A 22,610-nucleotide genomic window follows, 5' to 3' on the forward strand; every position below is an offset into this window, starting at 1 on the left:
TGTAGGTTTATTTACATTATCTGTATTCGGTCGTATGAAATGTTAGGGTGTTGTTCTGCACATAGGAATAAGATTTGGTGTTGGCTTATGTGTTGCACTGCTCGTCAATGCTGTTGTGATGTGGAATTCAAGATTATGGGCTCTCGATATTCTGAGAGTCGGTATTGTGACATTTCGGTTTTATGGGCATTAGGTCATGATGTGGGCTCGGTATTCTGGGCATCGGGATTATGGGTTTTCGGTAATGTGTAGTGAATCCACATATATATATATATATATATATATATATATATATATATATATATATATTCTTGAATACCTTTGAAAATAGGGTTTCCTGTGGGAAAACTCCCATAGGTTTTATTCCATATAGAGTTTAATTAGATATACTAAAAATTGTTATACCACCTCTGGGATAACCTGAATTCTTAATTTTGTAACAAAATGAAGAATTAACTTTATATCTGAGGAAATTCAACCAAAACATATGTTTTGTTGTGGAGGATGGAGGTAAAGTTCCCCAAAGTCAATGTGTTGTCCCTGCAAAAAAACTTTTCTTGAAGTTCTTTCGAAATCTATAAGCTTGATGTATATTCATTCAAACCTGCACGTGAAGCATTTGATAATGTGAATTTTCCTAGGATGGTGTTATGACAAGTTGCACAGTCTAGTACATTTCAATGTGTCAGAGTTCAAATTCAAGTATAAGAGATTTACTTTATTACTTTCCTCTATAGAATCAGCACATTTCTTCAAAACTTCATTTTATTGAGGTTATATTTCATTATTTATGCACCAGAAGCTCAAAATACCATTTTTGCACTGTAAATAATATATGTTTGAATTTCATCAAATACTACTGATTTTTGAGATGAGTCTCTTTTCTTTATTATTATATTCCTATGTTTATTTCCATTATTAGTAGCCATGTTTATGATCTGCATGTTACTAAGGAATTTAGAGAAGGGGCACAATGATGGTCCAGAGATTTGATATCTTTACTTTCAATAATTGTTTTAATATGCCTGAAATGTACCCACAATTGGCTAAATTCTTGCCAAGATCAGAGATTCTCTTTTTTAAAGATATAGGGACAGATTAATGAATGGCTACACTAACTGCAACTATCGTGTACATGTCACAGCACTCCATGCCCACAGTAGAGCACTATTTGGTATTCATTAAATGGTTCTACACTTAGTGTAGAGCCGCAAAACAAGAGTCTTCTTCTTCTTCTTTCGGCTTTTTCCCGGTTAGGGGTCGCCACAGCGGATCACCTTGTCCGCACATTGAATGGCAGTGTAGTTTTACGGTGTCGAGTTGCCAGCCCGGCGCCCAACCTTCCACAGAAGGCACACTCACACGCACACCTAGGGCCAATTTAGAGTGTCCAATCCACCTGCAGCATGTCTTTGGGATGTGGGAGGAAACCGGAGCACCCGGAGGAAACCCACGCGACCACAGGGAGGACATGCAGACTCCGCACAGAAGGCACCCCAGCCGAGGATCGAACCGGAGAACCTCTTGCTGTGAGGCAGCAATGCTAACCACTGCACCACCGTGGCCGCCCAGCCGCAAAACAAGAGTAAATGGTAAAATATGCTAATAACTTTATATGTCACCAAATCACATGTAATTAATCAATCCAACATGATGGATCTGTTCAGGAAGCTATAAAGCAATCGTGTATACTAAGTGTAGCCATTTGTCTTGAAATCCAAAACATTTTGGACTACAGCCACGAGTACCCCTAGAAAAAAAAATATTAGCAGCTGCTGCCATCATTAACATGTATGTGCAACATGCTTTAATTCAAGGTGCTGCCAGACCCTGACCAAAAAGATGAAGGGTGTTTATACCTTATTTGACATCCCATGGACTGCAAGACTCAGAAATGTTACAGCAATAATGGGTTGACCAGGAAACACTATAAGAAATATGCAAACTCTGTAGCCCCCATTGTAGGTCCCAGGAAATCATGGAGAAAGCATCCCAGTGGAATCAAATTATATGTAGCTCTGTGAATACTAGCTACAGGTACTTTCCAGAGAACCACATGGGATATATTAGAGGTGTCACAGGACTCAGCTCCAGAATATTATATCATTTTCTAAATGCAATACTACAGCATTTAAGAGAGCATATATGTTTCCCACGCACCCCAGAGGAGAGAAAGCAAGAACCATACCAGTCTTTTACACAATAGTACACTTCCTTGAAATTTTAGGGGCCATAGATTGCACACACATAGAAATAAAATACACACCCAGTGAACAGAGAATTAAGTACATTAACAGGAAAGGAAACCACTTTCTAAATTGTCAGGTTGTCTGTAATGCCCAAGAGATCATCTACAATGTCTGAGTAGATCACCCAGGCAGTTTTCATGGCTCCCACATATGGCATAGCTGTGAGCTGTACACAGCGTTTGCTAGCGGTGACTTTCCACAAAGGCATCTAATGGGACATGCAGGTTATGCAATGGAACCATGGCTCATGACACCCATGAGAAACCAACACGACCTCCACCAAGCAAGGATACAATGATATACCTGATCAAACTAGGACTATCATAGAATGTATATTCAGCTTGCTCAAATCAAGGTCCCAATGTCTAGACATCTCAGGAGGTGCTCTACAGTATGACCCAACAGCTTCTACCAAAATGCTCACAGTCTGTTCCATGTTATACATCATTCTCAGGAAACAGTTTCAACAAGGAAATCTGGGGGCAGGACCACAGTTCCCAATACCACAGGCAGGGCCAGCAGCTCCAGGAGATAGACATGAGGAGTCTTAGAGAGAATGATCATCAGGAGATGCTGCCAGCAGATTTAGGCATGTACAATTTGCCATGGCTTGGGCTAAAAGGCAAAGGATAACACACACACTCTAAATACCTAAATAAAAGAATAAGAACCTTAGCACATACAAATATTAAAACTGATGCCTACCAAACTCCACAACCTTTGCATGACCATGCATTTGCTGCATTCTGTTAGCACTGAACAGCAGCAATCCCCCAAGGAGACATCTTATATCCGCATTATTACCAAAGTAAGCCTGGAACCTGAACAAAGAAAAAAAGCAATTATACAAATGATTATCAATTTATGCAAATTCCCATATGTCCCTAAAGTGATATATGTCCAAGGTGTACAACAATGTCACTAATAGTTTGCAATATACATCTATGGACTTTTTCCCAATAATGTGCTTCAGACCTTTCAGTTGTTCCGTGTATGTAAACCACTGAGCAGATCAGTGTTAGTATCATTTCTAAAGTGTAACAGTAAGCAATCTCCTTTGCATGAGTAAGAACAGTAATAGAAATATAGTGAAGGTCAACAATTACAGAAGCAATTATTGACAACTAGTTATGAACTATGATATTTATTCTGCAATACATTCACATTAAAGGAAGGTTTTGAGTAAGCAGGCATTAGCTATCCACTCTTTGCTTCAGACATATATGCAACCCAAAGTAACAAAGAAATGTGCAAAGGGCAGGGCACAGTAATCATCACTTGCACAGTATAGGGGTGGGGGAAGGATGGAAAGCCTGAAACCAAAGAAATGTGTGCAAGTGTGAGGAAAATGAAAACACTGTCATCTGTCTTAGCATGTCTGGCAGGAGATTTGTGTATATGCTCAGATTAACATTTATTGTATGCCAGCATGACTAATTGTGAAAATGTAAATACATTTTTTAAATGTTGAGTATTTCCCTGTTTAAACAGAATGTGTAAAGAATCTGTCAGTGTGTTGCTACATTTCTAATTGCACATGTTTGTGTAGGACATTCTAAAGTACTGGAGAGAATCAGCTGGACAGTAAATTATGTCATTAGAATGTTCATGATTGCTAGGTGATTATATGAACAGCTGATTGACAGGAAAAACAACTTTTTCAAACAGCTGCCTGAAAATAAGACAGCTGAGACTGTTAAGCTGTGCAGTTAGTCAGTACTGAGCAGTTTGTGTAGAGTTGCAGTCAGTTACAGTGCTGTGCAGTGATACCAGAATAAAAGAGAACTCACCAAAAAATGTAAACCTGCTTTTGCCTTGCTGTTATGCTTCAGATTAGATCAGGGGCAGTATTCTCTACTTAGGTTAAAAAAGTTTAGTTACTCAGATAGAGTTTTTCTAGATTGATGGAATTCTATCCTACAGTTTAATTTTACATTTCTGGTGATTGAATTATGGTGTTTATTGAAAGTTATTGATTTACATTCTTGTAATCATTTTACTTATTAAATGTTTTCCATTAATTTATACTCTGGCTGGAAATCAGTCTTTTTCTTTAGAGATTAGAGAGTGCTTATACCTGTTTGATACTCCCCAGGAAGGCCTGGTTGCTCTGGTCATAGCTATCATTAATTTTGATGTTTCATTTTCATAACTGAACACTCCTTTAGAAGGGCATGAAGACACTGATTGCTGGCAGCATTACCATATTATTTTGGGGAAGGGACACAGCTGGAAATCTGTGTCAGGCTTTCTCAGAAGTGTTTGAATATGTGAAATTTAAATTTACTTTTAGTGTGAGTGTATCAGTGGTTTTAACTGGGGTACATTGCTCTGAAGTATGTAATATGGAGTTGTATTAGTGGTGGACAGAAGTATACAGTCCAGTCCCAGAATACAGAGCATGTTCCTGGTGTGCTTTTAGCAGAAAATTGTGAAACATTGCTCCTGTTTAAGTGAGGATTTAAGCTCCTTAGTTACTTACCAGGGACAGTAAAGGAAATCATATTAATTGGTGGCAGTCCACTGGCATATAGCCAGACATCACAGCAGGTAAAACAATTTATTCCTCAAGTATCCAATTTGCAGGGCCAGAAGCAAGATGTGTATCCCTGTCAACAATACTGCTTAGATAAGCATTATGTGTTAGTGTGTGTGTGTGTGTGTGTGTGTGTGTGTGTGTGTGTGTGTTGTGTGTGTGTGTGAGATGATTTATGTGCAAGGATTTGATGAATGTATGTGTGTCTGCATGAACACAATCACGTTTTAGTCAGCTCAGCATAATCACACCTGACCACAAGATATACCTTTGCCAGGAGTTCTATTGCTAATTCCATGGTCCTGGCTATACTTGAAGATGAGGGATGTCTGCTGGATGAGCTGTCATCACTACTATGTCCAGGACCATAACCAGGAGGCCTACTAGATATCACAATCACTGAGGGAGCAGTGGATGTAATGCCACTATGGGAGTGGGAATCTTTCACTGTCAAGTTAACTAATTTCAGATGATGTAGCAGCCTCATGGATGGTGACCCTTCCTCAGCAGACTTTCCACTATAGATTCTGCCCAATCCAGTGTATGTCAATCATGATGTCCAAAAAGTCACCCACACTGTTCAGACAGTCCTGCATGCCAGAATGCCTAATGTTTAGTAGTTGCACTATTTCTTCTGTGGCTATTTTGGAATATGCCTGTGCCTCTTTGACAGCCCTCCATATATGCTGTGTGTTACCTCCTGACACCCCAACATCTGAGGTTGGATGGACAGGCCCTCTACCATCTTGCCTGCATGGCACCTTGCTCTCATGATGGTTGCAGGAAAAATCAACCAGTTATGCAACTAGAGTAACCACAGTACGCTGATCAGCTGTGTCACCTGCAACCTGTCCTATGTCTGAGGTCTTTGTGTCATGAGCATGTGTAGGCATACTTACTGTGGCCAAACTATGGGAAGGAGATGATGTCACAGCCTCAGTTTCAAACTGATCCTCTGCACCATCAGACTGTGTCTGTTCATCACTACCATCATTATCAGAGACTACCGATACTCTGACAGGTGAAATAATTCCACAGTGCCACTGCAGGGTCACCTATCATAACAGGTAAGCAACGACAACAAAAAAAAGAGAAATAGAATAAGCAATGACCAAACTATGTTATGTGAAACATATATTAAAAATTAAGAGATGCTAATGGAATGAAAACAAATAACTTTCAGTTACACATACATCTACCTTTTGTAGATAATAAGAATACAGAAGATGTGCTTACCATGTGAAGGTGGTTGTGCAATAACAGACACAAATGTAACTAGAAACAAAAAAGGGAGATGAAACATGAGAGATAAGCATCACAAAACAAGTGACAGAAGAAATGGAAAGCACATACCTTTCTTGCTACAGAATAAGGTACATCTCACAAAAATCTTTACTGACTACGTCCCCTCTTTTCCCCTGTCCCTCAGCATCTCTTCAATCCCACCCATGTGTGTGTGTGTGTGTGTGTGTGTGTGTGTGTGTGTGTGTGTGTGTGTGTGTGTGTGTGTGTGTGTGTGTGTGTGTGTGTGTGTGTGTGTGTGTGTGTGTGCCTCTTTCTCTCTCTCTCTCTCTCTCTCTCTCTCTCTCTCTCTCTATATATATATATATATATATATTTATATATATATATATATATATATATATATATATATATATATATATATATATATATATTATATATATATATATATATATATATACACACACACACACACACACACACACATACACACACACACACACACACACATATATATATATATATATATATATATAGAGAGAGAGAGAGAGAGAGAGAGGGACACACACACACACACACATATATATGTATAGGTGATACAGGGTTTGAAACCAGTTGACAGTTTTACAAAGGTGGTAAGAGTGTCATTTGTCACAACATTTTGAATAGGAATAACACAGTAAATGCACGAGTATCATAACTATATGTATTGCAGGAAATGTATTAATGCTTGATGTAGACTCTCAACAATATAATGTGTGTACATTATGCTAAACATTACAATAATGTTATTTACACTAGAATGCACATTAATATATCAAAATCAGTACATATAATATGATCTTCACCATATTTTTGTTAAAATTCTTATGACGTATGATGTTACTTAGTTTGTTATGCTTCTTTTATAGAGTGTAATTATTGTAACTTGTTTTATTGTACTTGGAGCTTTTCATCGCAGGCCTCCATTGAAAATAGATTTCTAGTCCAGTCGGACTTCTCCAGTAAACAAATGTCAAATAAATAAAAATAAAATGTGTTTATGACTGTATGCCTTGTGAACTATATATGCAACCTAACCCACCATGTATTACTCAGATTATACAACTGCATCCATCTGAAATATATTTACAAACCCAAATACTGTCCTTTAAGTGGAAATGCAGTCCCACACAAGGTAAAGTCATAGACATACAATCATCTCTTAAAATTTTTCCATTCAGTCTTAAATTAGTATATGTCTAATTACCATATGAAAACGTGAGTTCTCCTGTGGCACTAACAGTTAATAAGCAAAGTTTAACATTTTTATCCTTTTCTTTTTTTCATAGGTTAGATTCTCATGTGGTGCTACTCAATCTTACCAGTGTGTAGCTCCAAACAACCCAATATGTTATGAGTCATACCATTTCTCCTCCAACCAACCGTGGTTATAACAAATACCATAAAGCATGCCATTGTTTAACACTGGAACTTGTGTTAGTAGTTTGAGCACCACACATGATTAAATCTCAGTGTCATATTTCACTTCTTCTTTAATTTTGAATTTAATTATTGCCAATGTGCTTGGCGAGACTTTACTGTGATTCTAATTGTGAAAATGCCAATGGCAAGGTTGTGCATCTTTTCACATAAGCTGCTACATATGAGATCTTAATTGGGTGCCAAGTCTGATCCATATTTCTAGCTTGACTGCCATAGACATGGCTGTCAACATTAGGGATGGTGTTCCATTTAGGACATAAAGGTGAAGTTTTGAGGAATCCAGGATTTCTGTGGCCCTGCTCATGAAGTCCTGCATCTGGAGGCTGCTGTAGTAGGGATTATAACAGGTGTCAGTATAAAGCTGAGGCTTGGTGTAGACTGGCCAAGGCTGTCTCCAGTGCACCTGGTATTCCTCACATCAGGAAGCAATGTTGTCAGCACTATACTGACATGAAAAGATGCAAGTGGGACCTCTTAAGCTGATAGGAGGATACATTTATCATTGCAAACACCTCTCAGCTGTGTAAGTATACTGACCTATCTCTTGTCTATGATATCATTCATAGGTTCATAGGAGGTTGCTAGGCTATTGGCCCTAGGACCTTTATAAGCCTAGCCATGTTATTCCCTTGTTCACTTATTGACCACGTTGTATGGTTTATATATGCAGTGTGAGCCTATGATCAGAAACAACTGCCCTTATCAAAGAGGGATATAGGTGACAACCTCGAGGTAAATTTTTGGTTTGCCATCTAGATGTCTAAGTTACTCTTAAATATGGTCATTGAGAAGCTCAGTTTTACGTGAATTGGAAGTTTATTCCAGATGAGTGGCAATCTCTGGGAGACATATATGTCTCTCCAACATGCCCTGTTAATGTCGCAGGCTAGGTTAAGATCCATAAAGCAAGTGAATCTTGTCTCATTTGACTTGTGGATGTGCATGATTTCCATTAGGGCAAGGTCTGAGACTGCTCTGTAGGCCAAGTCACCTCTAAGCAGCTTATAAGATACACAGTACAGTGACAGGGCCTTCAGTCTGTCCATGTAAGTCATGTGTTGAAGACCCTGAATTTTCTTGGTGAGAAACCACTCAGGTCTCTCCAGCTGCTGCAGGTGTCTGGTGAGGTACATATAGAATGGAGCATTGTACTCTTTTAAGAGTCTGATGAGGGATGAGTACAGGGGAGTTATAACATCCTTAGTTCTGGATGTGATGCCCTTACTTATGAAATGTGCAACATAAAAGGCCTTCCTTACCACTGTGGACACATGGTATCAAAGTTAAGGTTGCTATCAATCTGTCTTCCCGAACCTGTCACCACAGGGTTTGAGCTAAGTGGGGTACTGTTAATATTGTAATTTGCATGAACTTCTCCTTTGCAGAAAGGGAAGATAAGGCATTTTTTTGAGTTTTGTTTAAGTCCTTGGCTTTAGCACCAGTCATTTGTCTATATAAGCCCTTTTTGCAGTATGTGACCATCATTCGGTGACTCAATGATTTTACCCAGTTTGCAGTTATCAGCAAACTTGGTAAGCCACAGGCCATCTATTTTCACCTGCACTTCTGAGAAATAGATTCTGAAAAGTAGGGGCCCCAGCACACATCCCTGTGGTACATCACTGGTAACTGGTCTGCTGGTAGAGGTGGAATCCCTAACTTTGAGTGTATGTGTTCTGTTGTTGAGCCAGTTGGCTACCCATCTAGTGACATATGGGTTAATTCCCAGCTGCGTGAGATTCTCAGTGATGCCTGAGTGGGGGATTGTGTCATAAGCCATGGGTAAGTCAAGATAGGTTGCATGTACTCTTGTGCCTTCATCCAAGGCTTTTGTGTCATTCTTGAAGAAGTCCACCAGGTTTAATAAGCATGATCTACCCTTTACAAAGCCAAATTGGGTTGGGTCAAGAGTTTGAATGTCACTGATGTCTTTGTTGATAAGGTCCATGATTATTCTCTCCATGGCCTTGCAGATAAGGGTGGTTAGGCTTATGGGTCTATAGTTCCCAAGGTCAGTTGATGGACCCCCTTTGTGGAAAGCAATTACTGCTGCTTTTTTCCATTCTGGTGAGACAAAGCCAGTACTCAGACTGTGGTTGAAGAGCATGCCAAATGGTTCTGCTAGGTCCTGTTTTAGACCATTTCATAGGCTGTCTGTGATGATATCTGGTCCAATAGAGGCTGTTTTATGGCCATGGAGAGTGCAGTGATAGAGATGCCAGGTAGAGAACTGGTGACAGTTATGCTTTGGGGTATATCTGGTGGGGGACAGGGGGTGATGTTTCTCCAAATTCTTCTGTTAATAGGCTGGTGATGTCCTCAGGGTCAGTATGAGTGGTGCCATCCATTACTAGTTCGGTATAATGCTGGGCCTTCCCTTTTAGATTTCTGATGTAGCTAAAGAATGCTTTGTGATTCTCCTTAGCTAGGGATGCTAGTTTAGCTTATTATTTGGCTTTAGAGAACTTTACAAGATATCTAATGTTCTTGTTCATGCTGGGAAAGGTGTCCTTCCTCTGCTGAGGCAGTTCTGTTTTTAGCAATTAGTTTCTTCTTCTTGTTGTATAACTTAATTATGCTTGATGTCCAATAGGGTGGCTTGTTTTTTTTGTGAGGACTTTGTTTTGATCCTTTCAGGTAAAGCAGAGTCTATACATTTGCATAGGTGTTTATATAGGGCATTTGTGTACACCTCTGTATAGGAGTCATTGCTGACAGTGGTAGCAGGGAGGTTGAAACTCTTTATGCCATTGCTTAGGAGACTATGGTTTGCAATGGAAACTTGTTCATCGTTTTTGGTCTTGAGAGGGGAGAGTCAGGTATGATCATTACTTCAAACAAGACTGATTTATGATCAGACCTTACCAGTGAAGGCAACACACAGGGGATAGTGCAGAGACTCCCTATGTTGGTGAGTACTAAGTCTAGGGCATTCAGGCCCCTTCTGGGGGTGTAGACTATCTGTTTCAGAGCATTCTTATAACAAAGTTCAGGAACCTTAGGGAAGTAATCTTGCTCCTGTTCCCCTCTCCTTCTGTGTATATATTTTCTCCCTTCTGTGTCATTAGTCTTCCACCAGCTGCAAATCATTGTAGATAGAAGTACACAGCTTATGGTAATTTGTTGTAAGATTTGCCTTCTGACATATTACTCTGGCACCCTTGGCACTACTTTGCTTAGCTTTGCATGCTTAGGCTAATATTCTGTTGAACAAGTGAAGAATTGAATGTATGGCATACAGTTGTCATGAGTGTAATGAAGGGTTATCCATGAATTCTCCTTTTTTTCAATCTGTTGTCATATTTGAACTTTACAAAATATGCATTCTTGCATGATATGGGTAGATAATACACAGGCCTGTTGATTTATCTTGGAATACTGCCAAGTTTTGAGTCCATACAAATGCCCAAACATGTTATAAATATTTTGCATGACTCCTGTTGGTGTAACTGCTGGCCACACAGTTTCTTAACTAAACATTATCTGCTGCTGTATTAATTTGCTTCTTCCTTATTGTGACTATTTGTGTTGTGTTACTGTTTGCTTTATCATCATAGTTATTCAGGTAAGGTCTGTACAAGATAGTAATCATGGATAATGACTTACTATATTTGCATGTGTATACATGTCACCAACTGTCCACCTATCCACGCCCATTATATGTCATTCATTTCCCATAAAGCATGTTTCCACAAGCAATTACATGCTTGGTCCCTTATGTGTTTCAGAATACACCTGTATCTACATATCAGTATTAAAAGAACTGCAGCTGTCATGACAAATGTGTAAATCATGACAGCTAAAATGTGACCATAACACACATTTGTTCTGTATTCCATCAGATTCAGACATGGTTGTATGTGTATACTGCTTATTTGCACAAAGGTCAGCACAGAGTACCACACACTGCTAATTCTAATTCTAAGCTCAACAGCTCAATATATGGTTACATATGTACTAATACATTGCCATCAGCAGTACAAATGAGCTTGATAGAGCTGTGCTTCAGGAAGAGAGAGAGAAAAAAATTTAGAAGAAATAATTCCTTGTGTAAGTTGTACAACTTCTGTATCTCTTTATCAAATTTTGAAACAAGGTATCCAGATTTCAGAGTGATGTTGACACAATTAAGGCAGTCTGTTAATTTAAGTATACACTCCAGCAGTTGCACTTGCAACTATGTTACAATGGTGTGCAACCTTTTCATGCATAATCCATCACTGTTGTTGTGAAGTGCACTGTCATATTTAGGAAATGTCTGTATTGTCAATGCACCTTGTTTAAGCATAAGACAAGACAACTGACAGTGACACTATAAATGGAAATGTGAAATTTGTAAAATTCATACATAAGAAACTTAATATTATATTTATATAAAGTGATAGTTCATGTTTAAATATATTAAGTGGAGTGCACTAAATACAATTATTTTACACGTTTTTGTAATATAAAGTTTTGTCATGGAAGATGAATTCAATGTCAATGTATTTAATGCACAGCATTTTATAAATAATAATAAGTATGAGTTCCTAAAGGTGAAGTTAGAAACTTCACAGTAAAAATATTGTTGGTAAAAGCAAAGTTTGTTTAAGGTAATTGACAACCAATGTTCAATGGTTTTATTGAATCAATTATTTATGTAAATGATATAGATGTGTTATAAAAGGGGTGTTGTTTGAATTACAAATGTATTCCGTGAGAAGGCGAAGGCCGAGGTACTAGAATTAAAAAGAAAATCACACAGTTGGACTGCTTGTGTTGTGTTCCAGTATTTCAGCATTTGTATTTTGGAGTGTGTTTTTGGTCTTTACTATTTGTATGCAATCATCCTAGAATGAACTGGCTTATTTGATAATCCACAGTTTTAAAATTGTAATTGTCATTAACACACGTTACTGTGAAACAGATAAAAGTCCCTCACATTAATGCAATGTAAATGAATGACAATACATAAATCTTAGCAAAGATGTATGTCATTACATGGGCCAAGCACAGAACATTTATGTCTGCCTGTCCATACATGTGCATTTGTCTCAAAACATGTGATGCACAGTACCAGATGCTCTAAACAGTGACATTTTACTAATTACAAATGTGCATTTTCATATCTTTAAAAGCAGACTTCTTCTGTGGTGCTTGCAATTCATAGTGTGTTCTCTAGATTCTGTGACTAGATGGGTAAGAGATTCAGTTCTTACAGTGGTGAACTTGTGTGTGTGTGTGTGTGTGTGTGTGTGTGTGTGTGTGTGTGTGTGTGTGTGTGTGTGGTTTTAGTGACAGGTAAGTAACACTTCATTGCTAATTGTACTGTATCCACTTCCACACAGGATACTAAATATAACTTTGGAGACTGCTCCCTCCTACTTTTAACAAAAACATAGACTCTGCACTATACTGATGAGGTCATCATGTCGAAAGTGTACTGTGTCCCTTTAAGTGTCAGACTTCTCCTATGGTACTTGTGGCTAATACTGTGTTCTCTAAACTGTGTAATCAGACAAATAGGAGAGTTACATCTCACAGTGGTGAAGAGATATGTGTGTGGCTACAATATCAAGTAGATATAACTTCCCGAACAGATGTGCTGTATCATCTTTTAATTATGGGAGAAATTTAACCTTCTCTGCATAACACTGATGATGCCATCCTGTCAAAAGTGCATTTTTTCTCCGTAAGAGTCACAATTCTACTGTGGTGCTTGTAGCTAATATTGTGTTCTCTTAGTTGTGTAACTAGATCAGTAGGAGGTTTAAATCTCACAATGGTGATCTTGTGCATGTGGATTCAATGATAAGTTCATATAGCTTCCTAAATAGATGTGTTATATCAACTTCCAGGCATATGGCCCCATTCTGTCATCCCACTTTTATCACAAACATCTTTTGTACACCACACTGATGCAGGCATCATGTCAAAAGTTCACTCCCTGTCCTTACAAGTCAGACTTCATTTGTGGTGCTTGCAGATAATTCTGTGCAATTGAGATTATGAAATTTTATAGGTATTGGGATCAAATCAACCTTTGTTAAATAATGTGACTGTGTATACTGTCATGTACAATGGCATATGTGACAACACCCCTGTTTTTAACTTCCACTTTGGAGATATTTTGACTTCCAGTGGGCTACCCTCTAAATATATGTTATTCCCAGGCAATATCCAGCTTTGGAAATACAATTGTTATATCATGCTATCAAAAATGAAGTATATCAACATTGTGATATAATTTAAACTGTGGTGCTAGCTGTTGATAATGTGTTCTCTACAAGTACAGAGGAAGGAGATTTGAATCCTGTAATGATTAACTATTATGTATGTGTATTTGTCTGTTGTGGTGTGTAGAAAAGATTTGTAATGCATGTAGCATCTGCAGCTGTGTAGTGCTACTGTGCACTTCAATAACCTTCATACCTTTCTTAGAAGAATATGAACTTACTAATGCATGGTGATGTCACCTACACAAATGTGCACTGTCTCAACTGTAAAACATCTCATGTGGTGCATGCAATTCAGGCAGAGTTGTGTACTTTGTGTTCTTTGGTAGTGTGTTAAAATCCAACCATTTATCCTTAGACTCACTGGTGTCAGTATGACTGTGAATGAACATATAGGTTACAATGTACTCATCCAGCTATCTGCTGTGTACATCTATCTATGGGGATTCCTACTACAAGAATGTATGCACATTTTTCACACAGAAATGTTTTATTGGAAAACACTGATGATATGAGATGACATTTACTTTCCTATGAGTACTACCAAGGGTTTCCTGTGTCTTGAGGACATCAGACAGTGTTTTCTATGCTGTTGCCTTAGTAAGGCATGTGTTACAATCTGTGATCATCTGCAAATTGTGTATGATTGCCGTTCTTTCATCACAGTTATGCACCACTTGTGTTTGGTTATACCTAGTAGCCGGCCATGTTGTGCAAGAAAGAGACATATAGCAACAGTGTTTTAAAGAAATTACAGCAATCACATAACTTGCAGCAATAATATGATGTCACAGCTTCAAAGGCCCAAATATCTCACAACTGTAGCAACACTTGCATTGTAGCATGTTTATTCTACACAATATTATGTAACTCCTGTTGTCATTTAGTCAGGTGTTCGAAACCCACATTGACTGACTGCAATCACTGTGTGTCCTAATGCTTTTATACATAAATGACATCCACAACGTTTAGAGTGTGTACAACTACAGCTGGAGAAGTCACCACACCCTTTTTATCTCACAGAAATTATTTGCAACACAATCATATGATGTAATAACTTCACATAGGTAGAGTCTCACAGCTTTGCTAAACTTCCACTGTGGTGCATGTGATTCATACACTTGTTATTAGTCAGTGGAGTTATGCAGCTTACTGTTCAATTAAAGCAAAGGGTAGCATTCTATAAATGCACTATCATTACACAAACAATACTGCATGAAGTTATCATTCTCAATTTTTAATTTGTAATATCCTTCCAGTGCAACACTTGTTCTGTAGTTGTCATAGTATACCTACACATATAGAGTGTGTTCCAAATCTGGGACAATGTTATTACCCCCCCCCCCAAAAAAAAAAAAAAAAAAAAAACAGGAATGGCTTCCTTAGCCAAGAAACATCAATATTGCACCGCTCACAGGTGTGTAAACATTAAAATATTTACCTCTTTGTCATCATTCTGACAAATTCATATTGTACAAATTATCCTCAAATGCCCTTTATTACTTCTACTTTAATTTCATTTACTTGTGATAAGATCCATTGCTATATCATATGGCAGATGCAGTTAATACAAAGCTCTGTAGAGTGGGTAGTATTACAGACAGGGGTTTGAATCTGGGAACACCTGTCTGTCAGATAACTATGTCAGACAGGAGTGGTTTAGGCACAGAAAGTATTTATGGCACAGTTTGAGAACAACATTTTTAAGGCATCATCCTCCAAGTTAAGGAATCCATAACCATTACCGTAGGGAAGTTCTGTAAACCCAAAAGGTGTGTTCATTGTGACACACACGCAGCATGCTTATTTTTGTTGGTTCACAGGTTGACACAAATCTTTTTGATATCTGTCCTGGCATGTGTTTCAATCTGGCAAGGTGCAAAGGTTGAGTGCATCATGGATTGTTCACGTGTTACTTAATTTCCAAATAAGAATGCACTGTTTTGCATGCCTTCCTCCAAACATTATGTATTACTGTAATTGTTTTCTTCAAACTGTGCAACATTTTATAGGCCATAACAACTTATATAACATTCTTTAGTGTATAACATGATGCAAGATCATCATAAAGTGTGACTGGGCCTGTGTTTGGACATTTTCTTGTGTGTCTGTGCTATGGCAGTGTTCGCTATAATTTCTTGTGAGCATGCTCAGTATAATCATGTAGTAGATCCTCTCCATTTATGAATGGAGACTTTGAAGTTCTGCAATGTCATCAGATTTGTGCTGTCATTTGTCACTTGTGTGTTTTGAGTGCTATTATATTACTCTTTATGATACACATGAATATAAAGCACATGCTTGTCTATTACTATACTCCTCTGTCTATAGTTGTCAAATGATAAGAAATAGTAAAACATGTCCCTTTTTAATGTGCATGACACAACAGCTGTATGGCTCTTACATACATACAAAAAATATTTTAAGCACAGGCATTAATGCCCTTTTAGCCTGCCAACATACCAACACAGCTGCTCCCATAATGTTTCCAATCTGTTCTTAAACATATCTAAACTAGTACTTGTTTTAATGTAATTTGGTAGTCTGTTCCATGCATCAGCTTCTCCCTCAGAGAACCAGTAAGTACACTTATGATTCCTATAGAGTCTTTTATACAGATTGTTTGATGATTCTCTACTACTTATAACCCCAAACATTGCCAGAGGCAGTTATCTCTAAAGCCCTGTATACATGAATAAGATCTCTACTTAAATATCTATAAGAGACACTGTATCTGTTCAGATATTTAGTCTTTCATAATAACTTAAATTTACACATCCATGGATGCCCTTGGTATATTGCTGCTGTACTCTTTCCAGTTTACTCATGCTTGTTTTCTTGTAAGCTTTCTATATTTTATTCCATACTCAAGTTTGGGTCTAATGTAATTAACAAACAATGACTTCATCATTTCTGATTTCCTACACTTTATAAATATTTTTATACAACCTGTAGTTCTATAACTATCAATAATCAGTTGGTTGATATGATCAGAAAAACTCAAAGCTGGATCTACCCATATACCCATGTCCTTAAATAAATGTACAGTTTCGTTCACTGTGTGCTTTATTAAATATTCAGCTTTCAATTTATGTCTCCCAAATCTCAATTTTTGACGTATTTATCAAGGTATTATTCTCCTGTGCCCAAATGGTCAATTTGGACAAGTTCTTTTGCAGACATGCCTTATCTGTAACACGTAATCAGTTTATCCAATTTCAGGTCATCTGTATTGAGACTGTAGAATATTTCAGATGAAAAAGATAGGTCTGAAAGATACAATCTAAACAAGCAAGGGCTTTAGGACAGGTGCTGTGGGACACCCTGACTGTAACCAAGAATTTCACTTGTCCAATTGCTATATGATACTTGCCATGTCTATGCCATGGAACTATCCATCTTATCAATAGTAAATCAATACCTAGTTTTTCTAATTTATTGATCACTATTTTTAGTATGACTTTCCTCATATAGCATTACAGTCAATTATCACACATACATTCCCTGATTATACGTCATACTCAATAACTGCAATGTATGTGAATAGCCTATAATGTATCCACTCACTGTCTTTACTATCATCTCAACTTGGCATGTTAACAGCATTAATATCACATTTTCTCTCCTTTCTTACAGTGTTGCATTGTATCCCTCACACATCCATTGTTATCTTGTCAGCTTTTAGTTATATAGATAAATAATTGTGAGCAAGATTATTTATTATTATATCAAGATGGATGGCCTTCTGTTTAAAATGTTTCTTTGTGACAAAATCACATTTGAATGCATTACCTGACTACATGTTCTTCATTCATCCTCCCCTCATACTTATGTCTGCACTGTTAGCATTGTATTTTGTGTGTGTTCTCCCAGTTTCATGTCTCCTGCATTTTACTTTTTAAATCAGCTTGTCACTACCTCATGTTAGCTGTCCATACTTGCTCACATAATAAGTTTGCCTGCAGGCAAGCAACATAATTTACATTGCATACTCCTGCTTCCCTGCACTGTTTCATAGGCACCAACACTGCTGCTGGCCAGGAAACAATGCTAAAGCATGATGAGCATCATTCATACTCAATGAGTGCTGCTGCTCATCATGGAACAATGCACTGCAATTGTGTAGGATTGGAATGAAGCTTGTACAATTGTCAATGAATCCCAAGGATACTCTTCACTGCTAAGTCTGTAGGACTTGTAAAACTAGTAAGCACTATATCCAATAATCTCTGGACTTGTAGTAATATTTGCAAACCAGGATTTGTTACTGTGCAAATTTAATTTTTTTTGTTTGTTTTATTTTCTAGAAAAAGAAATACTTCAAGACTTGTCTACTGGGGGCGTGGCTAGGATGCTGAACTGATAGCTGCACTTCATTTCAGCTCTCTTACCTCAATACAATTTCTGACAGGAATTTTACAAAATAATATTTAATTTGAAGAAATTTTTATTACTAACTTATTTCTAATAACTCTGAGCATCTATAAGAAATATTTTATTGTCAGAACTTGAATAATTCCTGTCAAATTAATTACTGGAAAATCAGCACCAATATCAGCTTTACAGCATGAGTCATCTAAGGAATACAGCACAAGACTCTTCTTTCAAAAAAGACCTGCAGTGTCTCATTACAAATATACAGGAACTTACAATAAAAATCGACAAGATGGACAATAAAATAGATACTTTTAAAGAAAAGTGCTCACAACAACTGGAACAGCTTCAAGAAATGTTTACACAGCCGAAAGGACAGATATCACTTATTGAACAGTCATTAAGTGACATTGACACTGGAGTCCAAATAGAGGAACAACAAACTGAATTCTTACTTCAACAGAATACATATTTACTAGAAAAGCTTGATGATATGGAAAATCGAACAAGAAGAAATAATATTAGAATATATGGTCTACCAGAAAAATCTGAAGGGGACAATATGATAAACTTTCTTACCACCTGGATACCAGATGTAACAAAAATACCTGAAGCTCTTTCATATGGTATAGAACGGGCGCATAGATCACTAGCAGCTTCTGGAAATGCTTCTTCTCCGGGTAAGAACAAGCCAAGATCTATAATTGTGAGACTTTTTTCTACACAAGATAAAGATCTTATATTAAGAAATGCTTGGGCAAATTCTCCCATCAAATACAATGATTCATTAATAAGATTTGACAATGATTATTCTACAAAGGTGGTTTCAAAAACAAAAGAATTTCTACCAATAAAAAAAACCTTGAAGAAAAAGCAACTGAAAGTCCATCTTTTATTCCCAGCAAGACTGAAAGTTTTTCTACCAAATGGAATAAAAATCTTTGAAACAGTAGATTCAGCAATAAAATACCTTACCAACAACAACATCCTAACACATGAAGAATCTATGGACTGGACAATAAGTACAATCAAGAGAAATGCTGAAGTAAATAATTGGAAAACTGTTGAGCAAAAGAAAAAAACTAAAGGACAAATAATCTTACATATGTTATATTCTGTAAAAATCTAAATAATAATACTAACAACAAAAGAAAAGTTCTTACTGTCTTCAAGTTACACCAAAACAGGTACTGTTTTCAATTATATTTTAAATGTCAAAATTAGCATAAATGTAAATACATTTATCTCAAATCACATCAATATACTAAGCATAATTTAAACATTACTCTATTTTTCATTATTATCCATCTATTGTTTTCATATTCTTAATCAGAGTAATAATGCATAATAATGTTCCCAAAATAGTTATTTATTTGTTTATTTTCTCTCTTTGTGTTTTGTTGTTTTTATTTTTTCTCTTCTTTTTATAAAATCTTCATTAACTTATAATATTTTAATCAGTATATGGTTATATTGCTTAATGGGTATAATAGTGACTGCTATATAACTTATTATCAGTTACATCCCTGACAGCATTACTTTTTATAAGTTAAAAGTGTCCCTGTTTGGATAAACGCTAATGCTGGGCAGAAACGTATTGCTTTTGAAATGAAGTATTTCAGTTAGGATGTATCATAAGACTACTTTAAATAAGCTTAAAAGATGTTCTACCTTTGACCCATATGCACATACTGATATAGTCCAGTGAAAAAATATATCTTAAGTGATATTTTGAGGCTATAAGTCAGGTGTGTTGTGGCTCCGGACATCCGGAGTTGAAAGATGCTTGTGACTAACTTAGATATCCTGTTGTCTTTTATTTTGTACAGAAATAAGGTATAGCATGTTTAAAATGCAAAGTTTGATAGTTGTGAACACTACTTCGCAAACTAGAGTGCTCGCGTGCACACTACATGACTTTGTCACCAAGTAAGAGAAGGGAAAAGAAAAAAGAAAAAACACATACCTTTTCCCGCTTGGTTCTCGAGACAATTTAACAGCCACAAACATCACTAGAAACTTGAGTTACTTATTGCTTGTCGCATTTACTTGTGTGCGTCATCCCCTGACTCTTTCTAATTGATGTCTAGTCAGAAAATAAACTAGGTTCACCTTTAAAGATACAGAAACCTAAATCCCTTCTAAGGAAACGTAAATAATATAAAAGGTTCAGTTCGGTACCAATGAAGGCTGTCTTCCAAAACCACAAAATCAAAGCCACACTCCACAAAATCCACTCATTTTTCACAGATAAGACACTGTTTATTGGACAAATAGAACTCAGTAAAATGGATTTAGCGCTTTCGTCTCCACACTGGAGACCACTTCAGAATCAATTAGAAGCACCTCTCCCATTCCTTTTGTACATCCATTGGGGAGTACTAACTAAAACAATTACACAATTAATCAATTAAATAGTTCCAAAAATACATAGTGAAATGCAGTTGGAGTCAGAAAATGTCAATACAGCTTATATATATATATATATATATATATATATATATATATATATATATATATATAATTTAATATATATATTATATAATTATTATTATATAATATATTTAATTGATTAATTGTGTAATTGATTAATTGTCTCCAGTGTGGAGACAAAAGCGCTAAATCCATTTTACTGAGTTCTATTTGTCCAATAAACAGTGTCTTATCTGTGAAAAACGAGTGGATTTTGTGGAGTGTGGCTTTGATTTCGTGGTTTTGGAAGACAGCCTTCATTGGTACCGAACTGTACTACTATTGTTTGTGGAAGTCTATCTTTTCGTTTTACTAATATAAAAGGTTCATATAAATATACACAGATATATAATTTTGAAGCACTTTCAGTTTATGGCTACTGATGTCTTTTAGCACCTTGATAGATAAGGACATATATCTGATTGTCTTTCTGTCAGTTTAGATTTCCAGTCATTTTAGCTATCCCTTACTATGTTTTATACAGCAGAGTTTAAAGAGTAGAAATTAATCATCAGCAAATAAAATCACTGCTGTTTTACAAATTCTCTAAAGAAACTAGTAAATGTCAAGCAACTGACAGGTTTATTTTAAGGAAAATTGCCATTTCCCACACTGGTGCTCCTACAAAATACTACTAATGTCCTGCTACCAAAATATGCCCTCAAGTGGACAAATGGGATGCAACAAGAAGGTTAAATGTACATTTAGCAAATCAGTATAATATACTAGATAGAGAAAGTAAAAGCAATAATTATATAAACAAATCTAATAAGTAACATAACAACAGTGGATTTAACCCAATGTGTCAATTATACAATATTTATATCCCATATAGCTTTGAACTTTGTCGAAGCATCTGTGTTCTACACTCATATTGTATTAAATCTAATTTGAGTAGAAGAGGGAGAGGCTTAGCCCACGCCCTAATTTATTACTAAGTTACCATGCATTATGAACATACATTGTGGCAGGTACTCAATGAGCTATCCATCCTTAGATGGCTCATGCTGTTCCCATTTGCTCATCTGAATAATGACTGCGGCTGTACTCTTCTTATTATATTACCTGGCTGTGGCTTCACCCTTCTTATAATATTACCTGGCGTTTTACATTATCAAGAATGACACAATACTAGTGTATGTGGGTATATCATGTTACTGTTAGTGTAAACAAAAATGCTTGACAATGTAATTGTAATTCTTAAACCTTTCTGCAGACAAATGTATTGTCTAGCAGTTGAGTGCCTGATTGTTCCTAATTAGCAGACCTGTATTTTCATGTTCCAATATGACTACATGAAAAGATACCAATATTAGTCTGCAAGTTTAGTAAGCCGTAAATTCACTGGGGATTAATTCGAGGGGACACTTATATTATAGCTAAAGCATTTGACATTTGATAAATGTATCCTCTCAATGATACGTTCTATCTAGTCATTAACTATAAAACAACTTTTCTGAGAAATATTGTTGTAATGCCAGTTAATGATTTGAATTAAATATTTATATATGCAGTCATAAAGCAATTACCAGGATAAATAGTACTCTTGCAGTGTATGGATCACCATAGCTATCCTCTGATGTTAGAGGAAAAACAAGCTTCTTAAACACCTTTTTGACATAATAAAGGTGTTACCCCATAGTTTAAATACATTTTGTCTATTTACTGCAAAATGGATTAGGAATTTTAACCTGTAGCATTTTCATACATAATAGCTTCCATTATTTTGATATGTTCTCCAGTATACTTTTATTCAGTCATAAGATTAAATTACTGGTGTTAAGTAAGTCAAAATTATATCTCCAGCACTTATTGTCAGCAGATAAACTCACTGGTTAAGTGTCAGTCTAAGCTGTAACAGTTAATATGTGATATACATAGATGTTTGCTTTAAAAATGTGGTCAAGTGCACTGCAGTTCTACTTCTGTACTGTGTCAGTTTTGATTATACAAAGTCCCTCTGAAAGTTGATAGAAGTGTTAACAACAAAACACTCAATCAAGTAACAACATTATAAGTAGTCTCTTGGATAAGGGA

The sequence above is a fragment of the Protopterus annectens genome, chromosome 4.part0, assembly GCF_019279795.1.
Source record: "Protopterus annectens isolate FY-2018-M chromosome 4.part0, PAN1.0, whole genome shotgun sequence".
NCBI lineage: Eukaryota > Metazoa > Chordata > Ceratodontiformes > Protopteridae > Protopterus > Protopterus annectens.